General features: G+C 46.5%; 1 protein-coding gene across 4 annotated transcripts in view; it reads right to left on the reverse strand.

Annotated features, from left to right (window-relative positions):
- The window catches only part of ORMDL3 (ORMDL sphingolipid biosynthesis regulator 3), a 28,792-nt gene extending 14,903 nt beyond the window's left edge, over positions 1–13,889 (reverse strand). The window contains exons 1-2 of one of the 4 annotated variants that reach the window (XM_083408813.1): positions 13,712–13,889; positions 3,739–3,793 (exon numbers count right to left, since the gene is read on the reverse strand). The gene's annotated coding sequence lies outside the window, so the exon portion shown is untranslated. Of the gene's footprint in view, positions 1–3,738; positions 3,797–6,617; positions 6,704–10,967; positions 11,181–13,711 lie in introns of those variants that run through there. The other 3 variants (XM_083408814.1, XM_083408815.1, XM_083408816.1) reach the window with 3 other exon arrangements.
- Positions 13,890–14,822: the final 933 nt, after the last annotated feature.

The raw sequence follows: 14,822 nt of genomic DNA on the forward strand, positions 1-14,822 counted from the left end.
GCCCTTACAGATGCTCAGTAGCAGATGTGCCAGATGTTGCTGGACTTTAGCCACCCAAGAAGCCCAGCCAGCAGAGTGAATGATCAGGGGAGACGGGAGTTGCAGACCAAGATCATCAGGGCAGCCACATCCCCGCTCAATTGGCTTCCCGTAGACCTGGGAGGCCATCTTGTAATTCCCTTCCTATTAGGTTGTGAGTTGTGACTTCGATACATAACAGATATCACCGCAGGGACGGTGCATAGGGTCCAATCATTAACAGAGCCCGGATTTAGAACTCTCCAGCCAATCAAAAACACATTGAGGCATCCTTAAATACACACAACACCCACAATCCTCACACCGACTGTCACCACAATCACATAAGCACACTGCCATTGCGTATTGATTTTATCTGCGGCACATGGTGTGTCTTTATCTTGCAATGGCATGCCCTGCCGCGCTCCGGCTTACGAAGTTGTTGTGCCGGGGCCAAGCGGGGCATGAAGTCATTCACATCTTTAACCCTTGCGTGGCCCTCTCCCACAACAAATAGCCAAGTGAGGGAGCTGGAGAAATACCTTGGCATGGGGAAGATCATCTCCAACCCTGTGTGCACCCCACTGTGGTTATGCTCCAAATCAAGAGGGGGACCATCCCTGTTGCTTGAACCATGTGAAACCTCCCTCCTGCTGCAAAGAGAAGGGACGCGTGCATGCGCGCACCCAGCCCAATTCGAATTTTGACTGTAGCCAAGTGCAAAGGGTTTAAAGCACCCCAGCTGCAATCTGGTTCAACCCCTGCAGGACCTGTTTATTTTTAGGTGGGGTGGGGTGAAGAATCATCCGCATGAGGGCTGGATAGCCCCATCTAGCTTGGGCCCTAGCCACAACCTGCCAGCGCAAGGCAGAGCCTCCGATTGCAGAGTAAATGAATACATGCATATAGCAGATGGAGCAATGTTTGCTCTCACAGTGAATCCACTTGTCCTGACGACAGAACAGCTGCAACTCAAAGGCAGAACAACACACACATTAGGCAATGTTTCCTATTTAGATAAGAGGGCCGGCAAAAGGGATGGCAAGGAAGGGACGGCGCTCTGGCAACCGGCACTTACATGTTCTATGCGCTAGGGTCAAGGCACATCCATCTCCCGCTCAATATTTAACTTTGGGGGGGCTGAGGACCAGTGGCACAGACTCCGCTGACACACACACACAGCATCATAATATTTTAAAAAAGACATCTCCACCACTTCTCCAGTAAGCATGACTAGGGGCACAGTTATACAGGAAATAGGGACCAGGCACAGGTTTCAGAAGGTGTAAGAAGTTTGAAAGCTGCCTTGGTTCCTGCCTCTTCTTTAGTAATGCCATTCAGCATCCATGCAACACTTTTGAATGGGCATGGGATGCTGGCTTACTCCAGAGTCACACCACTGCCCCACCTAGCTCAGTAGAGTCTGCATTAGCCTTCACAAACCTGGCGCCCTCCAAGTGTGCTGCCTGGGGCCGAAGAGTTATAGCCTCAAACATCCGGAAGACACCAGGTTAGCAAAGGCTAGCAATGGCTCTCCTGGATTTCATGAAGCGGTCTTCCCCATCCCTACCTGGAAACGCTGAGGATTAAATCTGGGACCTGCAAAGCAGGTATTCCTACAATGAGCTACATACAGCCACTCTCTGCTTAATTTCTTCTCAGCAATCCTTACAAAGCAGTCCCATAAAAGAGCGCCGTGCAACCATCCAATTTGCATGCAATGCAATCGCAGCTGTCAGAATATGCACATTGCACTTAACTTCCTCCTCCTCTATCCTAGGAGTTTCCCATGGCACCCATTTCCAAAATGTCTTAATTATCTGTTCTCTACAGCGAATGTGCCCTAATTATCAAGGCAGCTGCAGTCCGGCCTCTTGCATCATTAGGCAGCGTGGACACCAGATGTTCGCAAATGCATCTAGACTTGGGCCTGAGCTGTTTTAGAGTCTGTAGTTCTGCCGTCTGCATTGTCCTGGCCACTTTAAAAAAATTGGGGGAGGAGGGAGAGGAAGAGAGCAAGAGCACTTGCTTCTGTAGCTGTTCTGTCCTTCAAGCTTCATGTAATCTCAGTCAGATCCCAAACATCTGGCCTGTCTGTGGGCTGCTATCTACGCAGCTGGGATGCAAGTCAGACACATTTTCTGTAGCTATTTATAGAACCTCCCATTCTAGGCTGAATTTACCCAACAAGGTCCTTCACCTGCACATCAGCCTGCTTAACAGTAGGACACAACCCACTCACCCATTTTTAAGCACAGAGCATTTTTTCTAGTGGTGTTATCCAGACACCAATTATGTATTGTTTTTAAAAAAGAATAATCTTGGACTGACACGGTTCTCTGCTTCTAACATACATATTCATACGTTCCACTTTTCTGGCTGGCTTTTTGGGTCCCCCCCCCATTCTTATACAGTGGTACCTCAGGTTAAGTAGTTAATTCATTCCAGAGGTCCGTTCTTAACCTGAAACTGTTCTTAACCTGAAGCACCACTTTAGCTAATGGGGCTTCCTGCTGCCGCTGCGCCACCACTGCACGATTTCTGTTCTCATCCTGAAGCAAAGTTCTTAACCTGAGGTACTATTTCTGGGTTAGCGGAGTCTGTAACCTGAAGCGTCTGTAACCTGAAGCGTATGTAACCCGAGGTACCACTGAATACCTGAAAAATCAATAGCTGGACAGCATTTCCATGGATTTTGTTCACTGCAGTTTGGATTCCCCATTGATCTAGTAATTTGTACACGGAGGGAGGACCACAGCTCAGTGGAAGAGCATCTGCTTTGTGTATGAAATGTCGTGGCTTCAATTCCTGGGCATTTCCAGGTAGGACTGGGAATGTCCCTGTCTGGAACCTTGGAGGAGTGGCTAGCGGTCAGTGCAGACCATACTGAGCTAGGTGGACCAATTGCCTGACTCAGTCTACTTCCTATATTACTTGCTGTTCACATTCTTGTGCAAGTAAGAACATGATACCTGGTGCATAAGTTTTCCTTCCCAAAGGGAGTTCTACAGGTAATGTGACCAGCAACAACATTTCTTTATGCACCCTTCTGATCCGAGATTGGCACATGAAGCAGGCCAATAAAAGGAATTATCAGACACTACTTCTGTCCAAGAGCTTCTCTCTCTTTCTCTCCACACACACACACACACACACACACAACCATCGCCCCTCTCTATTCATGAACATTTGCCTTGCAGAGGCTCCAGCTATTATCCCGGAACTCTGGCAGCAATTGGGCGTTAGTTTAAAAGACCAATTAAAAAAGAGAGAGAAAATACCGAGCTATAAAAATTAACAACCTGTTTCGGCAAAGCATTTTATGAGGCTTTTTAAAAATTTGCAAGTGGAGTTTTGTTTTACTGATGACTACAGCATGGCGCAAAGTCGTGTCCCCGAGCAGGCAAATGTGTGTTAGGAGAGGTAAGGGCCTGACAGCCCTGAAACCTAGCCTTTATTAGCCCTATGGTTATGATTAGGTGGGGAGGCGACTTCAATCGTTCCCTGAGGCTTCAAAACTGGGATTGCGCAGGAAAACATCTCCTTGCATTGGAGAGCAAAGTTCAGATTGCTGAAGCAAATTTTATTTTTTCTGCTCGTAAAAGACGGACACAACTGAGCGGTTTCCTGACCGAGGTTTCATACCACTGCAGCCAACCAAGGACTTGCGCAAATATGGGAGAGCGTTTGATAAGATGTCAAACTTTAATCTTTGCTTACCTCTCCAGCAGGGCAGAATTGACGTATCTGAGTGGAACTAGAGACAGCTCCCGTTCTGCTTAGATAGAAAGGGGGGTGGGGGGTGGGTGGAGGGGAGAGAAAGGAAAATACATTGTTAGAAGCAAAACAAAACAAAAAAAGGTAAAATGGTGTGCAGCACGCAGAACCCCACTCCCAAATCTCTGTCTGGGCTCATCCATTAGTGATGGACTGATTGACAAATGGTGCTTGGGAAGAGGTGCTGCAGGGTGGTAAATTGTAGGTGGGTGGGATTTAGCACCCCTTACCCATGCACCCGTATTGCTGTTAACATGAGAAGGTCCTCCCCTTTTGCTGCGTTTATTGAACAACTTGTTTCGTTTCTTATATTTCTATTCTGCCTTTCACTCACGTGAGTCCCAAACGGCTTATATACGATAAGTGATAACATAGCAGAACATCAGAACCGCAGCGTAATCGTATAAAATGATTATCGAAATCATCAGCGAAACGATTGCAAACCATCAGTAAAACATAACTGCCTTCTATGAAACACTATTAACAAAGCAAACCAAGTTCGAAAACCAAGGCGTGGCTTCTGATTGGCTGCAGGAGCTTCCTGCAGCCTGTTGGAAGCCATGCCGGATGTTTGGTTTTCAAAGAACGTTCGCAAACCGGAACACTCGCTTCTGGGTTTGCGACGTTCGGGAGCCGATTTGTCCGACAACTAAGCCATTTGACTACCAAGGTACCACTATACAGCACTCCTAATCCACAAAACAATACAGTGGTACCTCGGGTTACATACGCTTCAGGTTACAGACTCCGCTAACCCAGAAATAGTACCTCGGGTTAAGAACTTTGCTTCAGGATGAGAACAGAAAACGCATGGCGGCGGCGCAACAGCAGCGGGAGGCTCCATTAGCTAAAGTGGTACCTCAGGTTAAGAACAGTTTCAGGTTAAGAACAGACCTCCAGAACGAATTAAGTTCTTAACCCGAGGTACCACTGTATTAGCAACACTAAGGAACAACCAACACTGAAACTAAGCACTGTTGAATTCTCTCTCTATATTTGAAACACAAAGGAAGCTGCCTCATACAGAGTTAGACCTCTGGTCCAGCAAGGTCATAGAATCACAGAATTGTTGAGTTGGAAGGGATCCCGAGTGTCATCTAGTCCAGCCCCCTGCAATGCAGGAAACGGTATGGTGTAGACAGATCTCCAGGGTTTCAAACATGGATCTCTCACACCCCTACCTGGAAAAGCCACAAGTCGAAACAGGCACCTTCTGAATGCAAAGCAGATGTTCTACCAATGAGCTGCAGTCGTTCCGGTTGAGCCACAGCCATTCCCTTAAACCGCCTGTACTGCATCTGCTTTGGTATTTAACCCCACTGGGTTGCATCCAGTGCTAGTTTTCCGCTCAAAACAGGCCCATTGAAGTTAATGGCCCCGACTAACCTAGGTCCATTAATTTCAATGGACCTGCTCTGAGTGGGACTTTCTCTAGTTTGGGCTTGAAGCCCGCCGTTTCTTCCCATCATTCAAAACATGGCAGTCCGGCTTCTTCTGCCAGCAAAGCCACACCTCAAACCCAAACGTGCATGAACTCCTAGTGGGGACCAGCCACACCGTATGTACCTGCCCCTTGCAAACAATGCAAGAAAACCCTTAAGGTGATCACTTGAGATAAAATAGACTCTCTGATCTGCCCACCAGGAAAAGCAATGCTGCTTTTATTTATGCCACTGCTTATCCTGGGATGAAAGACAGGCAAGCCAAGAACCTGTGGCCTTGCCAGGGTGGGAAATACTCTTGCCAAGGTTGCCAGGCGACGTTTAGCTTGGCAGGGTCGCGAGTTGTTCAAACGTGCGAGTTGACGCCGCAAACACTGACCATTGCAAATTCCTATGAAGTGAATGCAGCGATAAATAAGCATAAAATAAATAAATGTAAAGAGTTACATTCCCATCCACCCCAAAATATGCTGCTTAAACAAGCACTGATACCAGAGATCCTTGAAAACTCTTGTGAACCATCAAGTAGCTTTGGTGACAAGAAGCGCTTACTGCCAGCGACAGCTGGTTTAGCAGCTATGGTCCTTCCTCTGCAGAGAAGGATCTAACTGGACCACTGTACTTGGGGCTGCCCTTGAAGACTGATTGGGTTGTATTTTTAAAAAATGTATGTAAGGTAAAAGGTAAAGGACCCCTGGACGGTTAAGTCCAGTCAAAGGTGACTATGGGGTTGCAGCGCTCATTGCGCTTTCAGGCTGAGGGAGCTGGCGTTGGTCCACAGACAGCTTTCCGGGCCATGCGGCCAGCATGACTAAACCGCTTCTGGAGCAATGGAACACCGTGACGGAAGCCAGAATGCACGGAAATTCCATTAACCTTCCTGCCACAGTGGTACCTATTTATCTACTTGCACTGGCGTGCGTTCGGACTACTAGGTTGGCAGGAGCTGGGACAGAGCAATGGGAGCGCACCCCATTGTGCGGATTCGAACCACCGACCTTCTGATCAGCAAGCCCAAGAGGCTCAGTGGTTTAGACCACAGCACCACCTGTGTAACCTGCCTGGGGACCAACAGGTGATGGGTAGACCATAAAAGCTGGCAATAGATAGATAACAATAACAATTTATTATTTATACCCCACCCATCTGGTTGGGTTTCCCCAGCCACTCTGGGGGCTCCCAAGAGAATATTGAAAACACAATAAAACATCAAACATTAAAAACTTCCCTAAACAGGGCTGCCTTCAGATGTCTTCTAAAAGATAGTTGTTTATTTCATTGGCATCTGATGGGAGGGCTATAGATAGCTATAACTCCATTAACATTTTGGCAGGGTTGTTGTTCTGGTCCAGCACATCAAAAATAAGACCTAAATAGTACCTTTTCAGATTGAAACAAGTTGATTTATCACAGGCCTCTTTGCATCTGGAGCAAGCCCATTACAAATCAGGATTAGTTGGTTGTGCAAAGTCATTCATGGATCCGCTTATGTCAGTGCAGTTTAAGTAAATGCAACAGCTAGATCCTCTGGGCTGAACTGAGATTTAGGGAACTCAAGCTGCATCCTTAACGCCCAGTACTCCTACTGATGTTGCCTGTTTAGCAAATGAAATGAGCCACAGGAAAAAGCTCAATCTGTACCTGGAGAGCCAGACAGAGCACCTTTTCTGGGAAGCTATATTGGCTTTCTTGTTTTCCTCAAGGATAGGGATCCCTTAGGCCTTTCGGATGCGACTCCCGAAACCCACTCCCCCCACCCCGCAACCACAAGGCCAATGGCCAAGATGGAAATAAATGGCTGCGGCTAACCCGAAGCCTGAAAGTGGTACAAATGGTCATTAAGGATGTTGTTCTAGTTAACAGAAACAGATGGGAGATGGAATCCAGGAACATCTGAAAAGCCATAGGTAGTCCTCCATCCCTCTTCTAGGACTGCCACAGCCATCAAGAAGACATTCAGAGATGGCAGGTAGTGGCTGGCTCTAAGGGCGCTTTATTTTTGCGGAGGCATACAGTGGTTTGTTCCACTCACGTGGAACCATATTTGGGATCCAAAAGGGAACTCTCCCATATCGGCTGAAGACACTGAAGCTTATAGTTTTGTTTGTTTTCGCGGGGTCTAGTGCACAGCTGTCAACTTTCCCCCTTTTTAAAGGGAAATTCCCTTATTCTGAATAGGATTCCTCGCAAGAAAAGGGAAAAGTTGACAGCTATGGTCTAGTGGGGTCTTTTCTGGTAGTACCCGGCTCAGCTTGCAAGCATTCACAGTGTGCATTTTGAAAGCAAGCTAAAATGTGGTGTGATGGAGGTTTTGTTGACAGTGGGGTACTCATCCTGCTATCATTGTGTTTTGGGGCAGGGTGGGGAGAAAGAACGCTTCAAAACTTGGTTGAACCAGAGATGACAGCATGGGAAAGCAATGTCTCTATATCACACCAATTTCACTTTTTCTCTCCAAAAGACCTGCTCTTCGCTTTTAGGATGCCCCTCTCACCATTCTAAACCAGCTCCATTTCAGAATACGTTTTTGGAGAGGGGTTGGGAGAAGCAGGTTCCTCAGTAAGATTTTAACAGACCACTTTTGTGCATGTTCAGATTCGGACTGCAAACAAGTCCCTGGCCTATTTTGACAGCGTTTGTTGTGGTTAATTTTTAAAGCCTCTGATTGCAAAGGATAAATAAGTGATCATGTTAAAAGCTTTCAACGGCGACAAGGCTACATATGAAATTAACTCCGTTTAAGGAAGTGTTCATTAAAACTCTTAGGAACCATCAGAATGGTAAATCTGGCTGCATATAGGGAGAGCACAAGTGGTGCTGGTGGGTAGCAAATAAACAGCTGGAAACAGCTGGCACCAGAGCAAGCATGCCTGATGAATGCGCTCCTGTCTTAAGTTACATTAACCAGAGAACTACAAGGACAGATGAGACACTGAATTTATTAACTTTGCGTTGAAGCATGAAATGAGGACAGGAGACCCTGGATCCAAGCGATTTCTCAATAGATTCACATTTATACTTATTTGTCATGTGTTGTGTATTCGGGGAGGGGGGGAGAAGTGAGAGACAGAGAGATCATTTTGCGTGAAACTCTAAAATAGCAAAGGTGTGGTTTTTTTTAAGTGGCTATTTTTTAATGCCTTGTAATAACAATGTTCGCGATGAGTCCCTTCTTTTAAAGGAACACCAACAGGACTTGTTCCTTTGGCATGCAAAACTAGCACAGATGGCCGTTTACAGTGCCATCCTAGGCATGCATACACAGAAGTTAGACAGGCCCATCATAACCAAATGCCATGGAATATTGAGAGGTCAGGGGTGTGTCAGTGGTGGGGAGATGGAATGAACTGGCTGGAAGATGACTGCAGGGACAGATAAAGGAAAGATGGGGAACTTCAGGCCCACAGAGCAATCTCAAAACTCGCAGGCATAGTCTCAAAACTCTCACTCATATAGTTTGCCCACCTGTCAAATTTGGCCTGCGAGGACGTTCTTGATAACACTGTGGATCCAAAAACGTTCCACACCCCTGATATAAAGGGCAGAAGGAACAAGTCCAGCTAGGTCATTTCCTGGTTTACGCTGAGCAGCTATTTTCGAATGTCCCCAGAGACAGAACTGAGAACTGCCCATAGACACCAGTTGAGAAATCCAAGATTGTAACTCAGCTAGGGCTAGGCATCAGTATGTCTCTCCACTTTCCTCACTTCTCTCTCTCCCACACACACCAAAGAAAAAGGCAGCAACGAATGGAATAGTTTCCAACATCGCTAGTGCAAATTTCGAAGCAAATGCAAGATCACTGTGCTTAAACTTCCAACAAATCTGCATTGCTGTCTGCTACTTTAATCCCCACATTGCAAGTTGGGCAACAACAACCCGGTAGTGTAGTTCACTGCTAAATTCCTATTGCAGCTTGGAGGGCTGTGCTGGAGAAAAAACAGCTTTCGGCAGCCCTGTAAAGTAGACCCATTGCTGTATTTCAGGCCACAGATGGGGCTATTCGGCCTCCGACAGCAAGCCCAGCACCCAGCTGCCTGCAGAAACCTCATGCTCTATTAACTTGCAAGCAGACTGGTTCCATTTTTAAATGTGAAAACACCCACATTTTTCTCCATTGCACGTGAAGTAGAAGACCAAATTAGAACAGAAACTCGCATATGTATTTGATGTTAACTTTTATTTTTCAACCACCCTCAGCTGCAGGTTCAGGTTACCAGGGATAACCTGCAACATTTTGTTGCAGGGCTTTGACTGTTTCCCTCAACAGTGGTACCTCAGGTTACAGACGCTTCAAGGTTACAGACTCCGCTAACCCAGAAACAGTACCTCGGGTTAAGAACTTTACCTCAGGATGAGAACAGAAATCACACGGTGGCAGGAGCGGGAGGCCCCATTAGCTAAAGTGGTACCTCAGGTTAAGAACAGTTTCAGGTTAAGAACAGACCTCCAGAACGAATTAAGTTCTTAACCCAAGGTACCACTGTATTTCCAACATTTCAGACGTGAGTCTTGTTGCTCTGAAGCTAACAGGAAGAAAGTATTAGCAGGCTTGGGAGAACTCCAAAGTCTGCAGAACTTAAAAAACCCCAAAACCTTTTATGATACAAACTTCAGGAAAGGAAAGCCTGGGGTGGTGGGAACCCCAGAAACAGCTCCAATAAGAACTAGGCATGCTTAGTGAGCGTGGAATACCAACGATTTGGGGAATGAGGGGGAATAGAATGGCTGGAATTCTCAACAGGGAACACTCCACACTGCAACATTTTGTTGTAGTTTCCAGAGTGGCATTGGAAAGAGACATGTATGCCCCAGGCTCCCTAAACAGCACCATGGATCACAAATCTGTTTTAAGTGGTCTTTGTATATACTCCTATTGAAGGTATTTTGGTTTTGCTCAGCCTCTGCGCTCACCGAGCTTAACTTGTGCAACTTGTGTTTCGGCCAACCAGAACAAAATACAAGAGTATTGAGACTAGACTATATTGGGCAGCTTACTTCAGCCAGAAACTGAAACCTCCAGATCTAACATTTCGATGTCTTTATTTGCTAAGCTGTTTGTTTAAGCAACTGCCTTTGATTTCTTAAGTCCTGGTTTTTATTTGAGGGAGTTTAATTCAACAGTCTCAGTTGAGGATCATTTTGTATTGACATAATGTAACTGTTCTATGCAAATTTAACTAGGCTTGAGCAAGCTAATCTGAGCAAGGATACCAATTTAATCAAACAACATGGGTTGTATAACTTTTTAAAGGTGGTTTCTTTTTTAAGGAAAGAAACATCTGACCATATTATTGCAACAATATGATGACATTAAACCATGATTAACTGCAAGTTGTCCCACAGACAATTATTAACCACAGCTCGTTCCTCCAAACATTACTTTGTTTTCATGTCTTTGCAGCTTTGTGAGCATCCAGGGTGGATTGGGGTGGCCTGGCTAAACAAACCATGGGTTAAGGAAGGGTGCCAGGTTTGCACGTAACACCAAACCCTATTTAAAACAAATAAAATGCTTGTAATCGAAACTGTTTGTTATGCACTTGGATTATGGTTTGTTGGCGGCAAACAATCCACTGTTAAGCTGCTGAGCAGGGTCAAACAAGCTACGAGTTAATAAACCTCAGTTTAATAAACTATGGCCGATCATTGCGAGGAACCAAGCCAGTTTCATTCTAAGGGATCAAAAACGAATCTTCCAGGGTCAATAATGCCTTATCTTGCACATACCTTGCACAGTTCTGGTGTCGCCTCAAAAAGGATACCGTAGCGCTGGAAAAAGGTGCTGAAAAAGGCAACCAAACCAATCAAAGAGCTGGGTAACCCCCCCCCCCCTCCAGAGTTAAATGCAGTTTAAAGCTCTCTTGAACCAGAGTTTGGCTGTGCTGGAGGAGCTTGGACTGAGGATTCTTTAACTTAGCTCTATGGCAGAACGCAGGCTTTTCTTGCAGCGAATGGCATTCTCAACCATCAATTTTAAACCCTTCTGGTGGCAGGGCAGGGCGAGATCCTGCAGTGTCAGACCGCAATGCTGGGTGGACCAATGGTCTGAGTCAATTTGCGGCTGTGTCATGTGTCCCTAGGTCTCCTCCATCCCTTTGTCCTGCCACTGCCTCTGCCCATGCACGGTGCAGTAGTCACATTTATTTGCTCGTCTCATCCTTGCAAAGTGCACCATAGGAGAGGATAATTAAGGGCTCTTCCTATTCCAGTGGCTGGTGATTCATTAATTGCAGCATCACTTGTGCCTCAAGCTGGTGCTCTTTGGACTATTGACTTGGCTCTTTCTAAGTGACCTTTTTGCAGCATGACTCTAGCCATCCCACTCGACTGGAGAGAACCCAAAACGTCTGGATAAACAGAATTATGTTGGGTCACACCCAACAGCGTTCTGCTCAAGACTTGTTGAAAATAACGGACCAGCGTTGGCCATGCCCATTCGTTCCAGTAGGTCTACTCTTGCGTGGGACTAAGACTGTATACAACCCACTAAAGCTATACTGTGGGCATGGAGGAAGCGAAGGCAGCACACAGTCCATTCACAGATAGGATTTCTTCCATAAAGGAAGTTAGGATCGTGTTTCAAAGTCCAGAAATAGCAGCCTCCTTTTAGCCCACCGTATTCTCAATTTCCAAACCTTTCCCCCCCAAACGGTATGCGATTGTAAATGGATTTCAACAGCTATAAAAAAAACACTATGAAGGTTTATTGGGGGTAAAAGGAATGGCCAAACACTGGGGATGAAGTGGGACTGGTTTCGGCCAAGCAAGTTTATTCTCAATAGGCATTGTCTTTTGCAGTCAATCAAGAGGAATTAGGTTGTTTGAAAGGATCCAAAGCAAACAATAGACACATCATCTACCACATGTTGGATAAAGGTACCCCCAACCCACAAAAAATAAACCAAACCTATCTTTCCCAAGCTTAGTAAATCTCTCCAGTATTACCCTATTCCCACGTCTTAGACCCAAATCTATAACCCGGTCTGCCCAAGCAAAAGAATGAGGCAGAGTAGAATTCCAAGTCAGTATTTATTTACCAGATATATAAAGTTGCCTTCTAGTACATATTCCTCACAGGGCAGTTTGTCTGTCATTACACAGTTATTACAGCAGCCTTTTTCCTTTTGGAGCTGCGAGTGGGCGGGTGGTGCCATTTTTCATAGAGCCGTACCTCCTTGCAAGTAAACAACTACAGTAGTTTCTAGTCCAGCCCAGTCTCCAATTTTATCCATAGCACCACAGGGGTTTTTGACCACATTAGAATATGAATCTCGGGGTGAAAAGGAGTTCTGCCTTGAGGCAGATGAGCTGATGGAGCTGGCTGCTTCAGCAGACATATTAGAGATGGTGAAAAAGAGGTCAAAGGACAGGGGTGTTGTGCCCAAACCTGATTCCTGTCCTATATAGAAGTTGGGTGTTCCCCACCTCCAACAACATTACAGAGAGCTGTACACATTTTCTATACAAACAAACTTCCCAAAACTCTAGAATACAACATAGTCATCTAGGTCACATCCATGCCATAAATTAGCAGCCATAGTTTCTCATGAAGAATCCTGGGGACTGTACTTTGTTAAGGGTGCTGGGAACTGTAGCTCTGTAAGGGGGTCTCCTAGCAACTTTCAGACCCTTTAAAAACTACACTTTCCAGGATTATTTGTGGGGGAGGCGCAACTGTTAAAGCAGTTTGAGAGTGCTTTAAATGTTTGGTGTGGATGTGACCTCAGTGAAACTTGCTCTTGCTTGCTTGTTTTTTGCAGACACTTGGGGAGATTTCCATCCCCCCTCTCCTTCCTGACCTAACCCCTCATGCTTTCCCGACAGCCTTCACTCTTCTTGGCTTAAGTCAAACAGGTGCACACGCTAAAACACAGCAGCAAAGCTCGGTGCAGGAGTTTTAAACAAGGCCGACACTGGCAATTCCCAGGCTCTGAACTAAATCGTGGGCTCAGATACCCAGAAAGGTGTGTGCGTATCTCGAACCCACAACATTCAGCACCCGCTTCTGCTGCGTTAGACTTTTCTACTCCCTCTTAAATTAGGCCCAGCATGTCCAAAGGGGGAGAAAAGCATGTCACTCCCAACTTCAGAGACTCTGTAGTTCTTCTCCCCAGGCTACGTTTTAAAAGCAACCCACCAGCTTCTCTGAACGAGAGCAGCGCTTCAAAGCGTTCACACGTACACCGTCTCCCTTATCAACACCCACAGCAGCTGTTCTTAACCCACACACCGTTTCCCCGAAGCAACCGTGCACAACCTCCTCCCATTTACCATATATTTGCATCCCTTCCTCTCCAAGGTGCTTCCCCCCTCCAGGCCCAAATTTTTAAAAACTTCCTTCGCTTGGCCGCCCACTCCTTCCTTGGCATGTTTACAAGCACCCTCCGCCCCCCAAGCTGTGATTTTGGCTGGAGCAGACGGATCCCTTTCTCTGCCCCACCGCCACCCCACCCCCCATGCATTTCATTTACCAGCAGGGACGGCTTCCTTCCTTCGTGGCCCCCAGATCTGGGCTGCCTGGAAAGGCAACGGCGGTGGGGGGCGGAGGGGGTTCACGAAGTGGGGGTGTTCCTCTCCCTCGAAAGCCCCGCTCCCCGCAGCTCACACTTCTCTTCCCAAGAGCTGACAACACAGCAAGGAGCTCTCGCAGGCACCGCCTCTCCGGACACATCATCACCAGCGGACGGTGGAGCATGCTGGGAAATGTAGTTCTCCAGGGAGCCGCTAGTCCCAAATTTATTCCAATGAGCTACGGAGCACGGCGGAGGCTGGCAGGGTTTTCTGGCTGCAATCCTGCGCCGCCTTTCCCCGTTCAACTAACTTCTGGGGATTACTTCTGTGCAGGCGGTGCAATTATTAGATTGCACTGTCTCTGATCCCTGTACAAAATGATGATGATGATGATACCTCCCGTCGATTTTAGGGTTGTATTTTAGTCTTTTGCCCCTGGCATGCTGGTTTTTCTTTAACGCACAGCGATTATATTTATTTATTTTTTGTAATGTTACAGCCCAACGCGGGCAGGCGCAGCAGGTTTAACATCTCAGTGAGAACCAGGCACCTCGCCGTCACCGGCTGATGGAATCGAGCCGCTCAAATTGTTTTTATAAAGAGGTAATATGCACTGTTTGAATGGAACTACATGCCACGAGGAAAGTGCGGGATTCCCATCCCCCGTGGCAAGGCGAGGGGCGGCAGGATAGGCACTGAGGAGGTGCCTAAAGCTACAATCTCAACTCCACTTGCCTGAGAGTAAGCTCCAATTTAATTTAGTGGAACTTAATTCTGAGTAGAGACGATTGCAGCCTAGGAAATTTGGAGGCTCTGCTGTGCTCTCCCCAGTGCAGACACATCAGCCTCCAGTACAAGCTGAGTTGCATCCCAACACTTCCAGCACAGATGTCCTTTTTATTGTACATTTCTGATGATTTATGCTCGTGAGGTTATACACATCCGTGATGTGTGGCCGTACACAATCCCATTGTCAATACTATTTCCACTTGCAAAAGTTCCAGGACAGACATAGTGCTTTGTTTCCAATGGGTACGTGCCCCATAGCTTCCTGCTGAAATCCTGTAACTT

Source organism: Podarcis tiliguerta, assembly GCF_965153285.1.
Source record: "Podarcis tiliguerta genome assembly, chromosome: 13".
In the NCBI taxonomy this organism is placed as follows: Eukaryota; Metazoa; Chordata; class Lepidosauria; order Squamata; family Lacertidae; genus Podarcis; species Podarcis tiliguerta.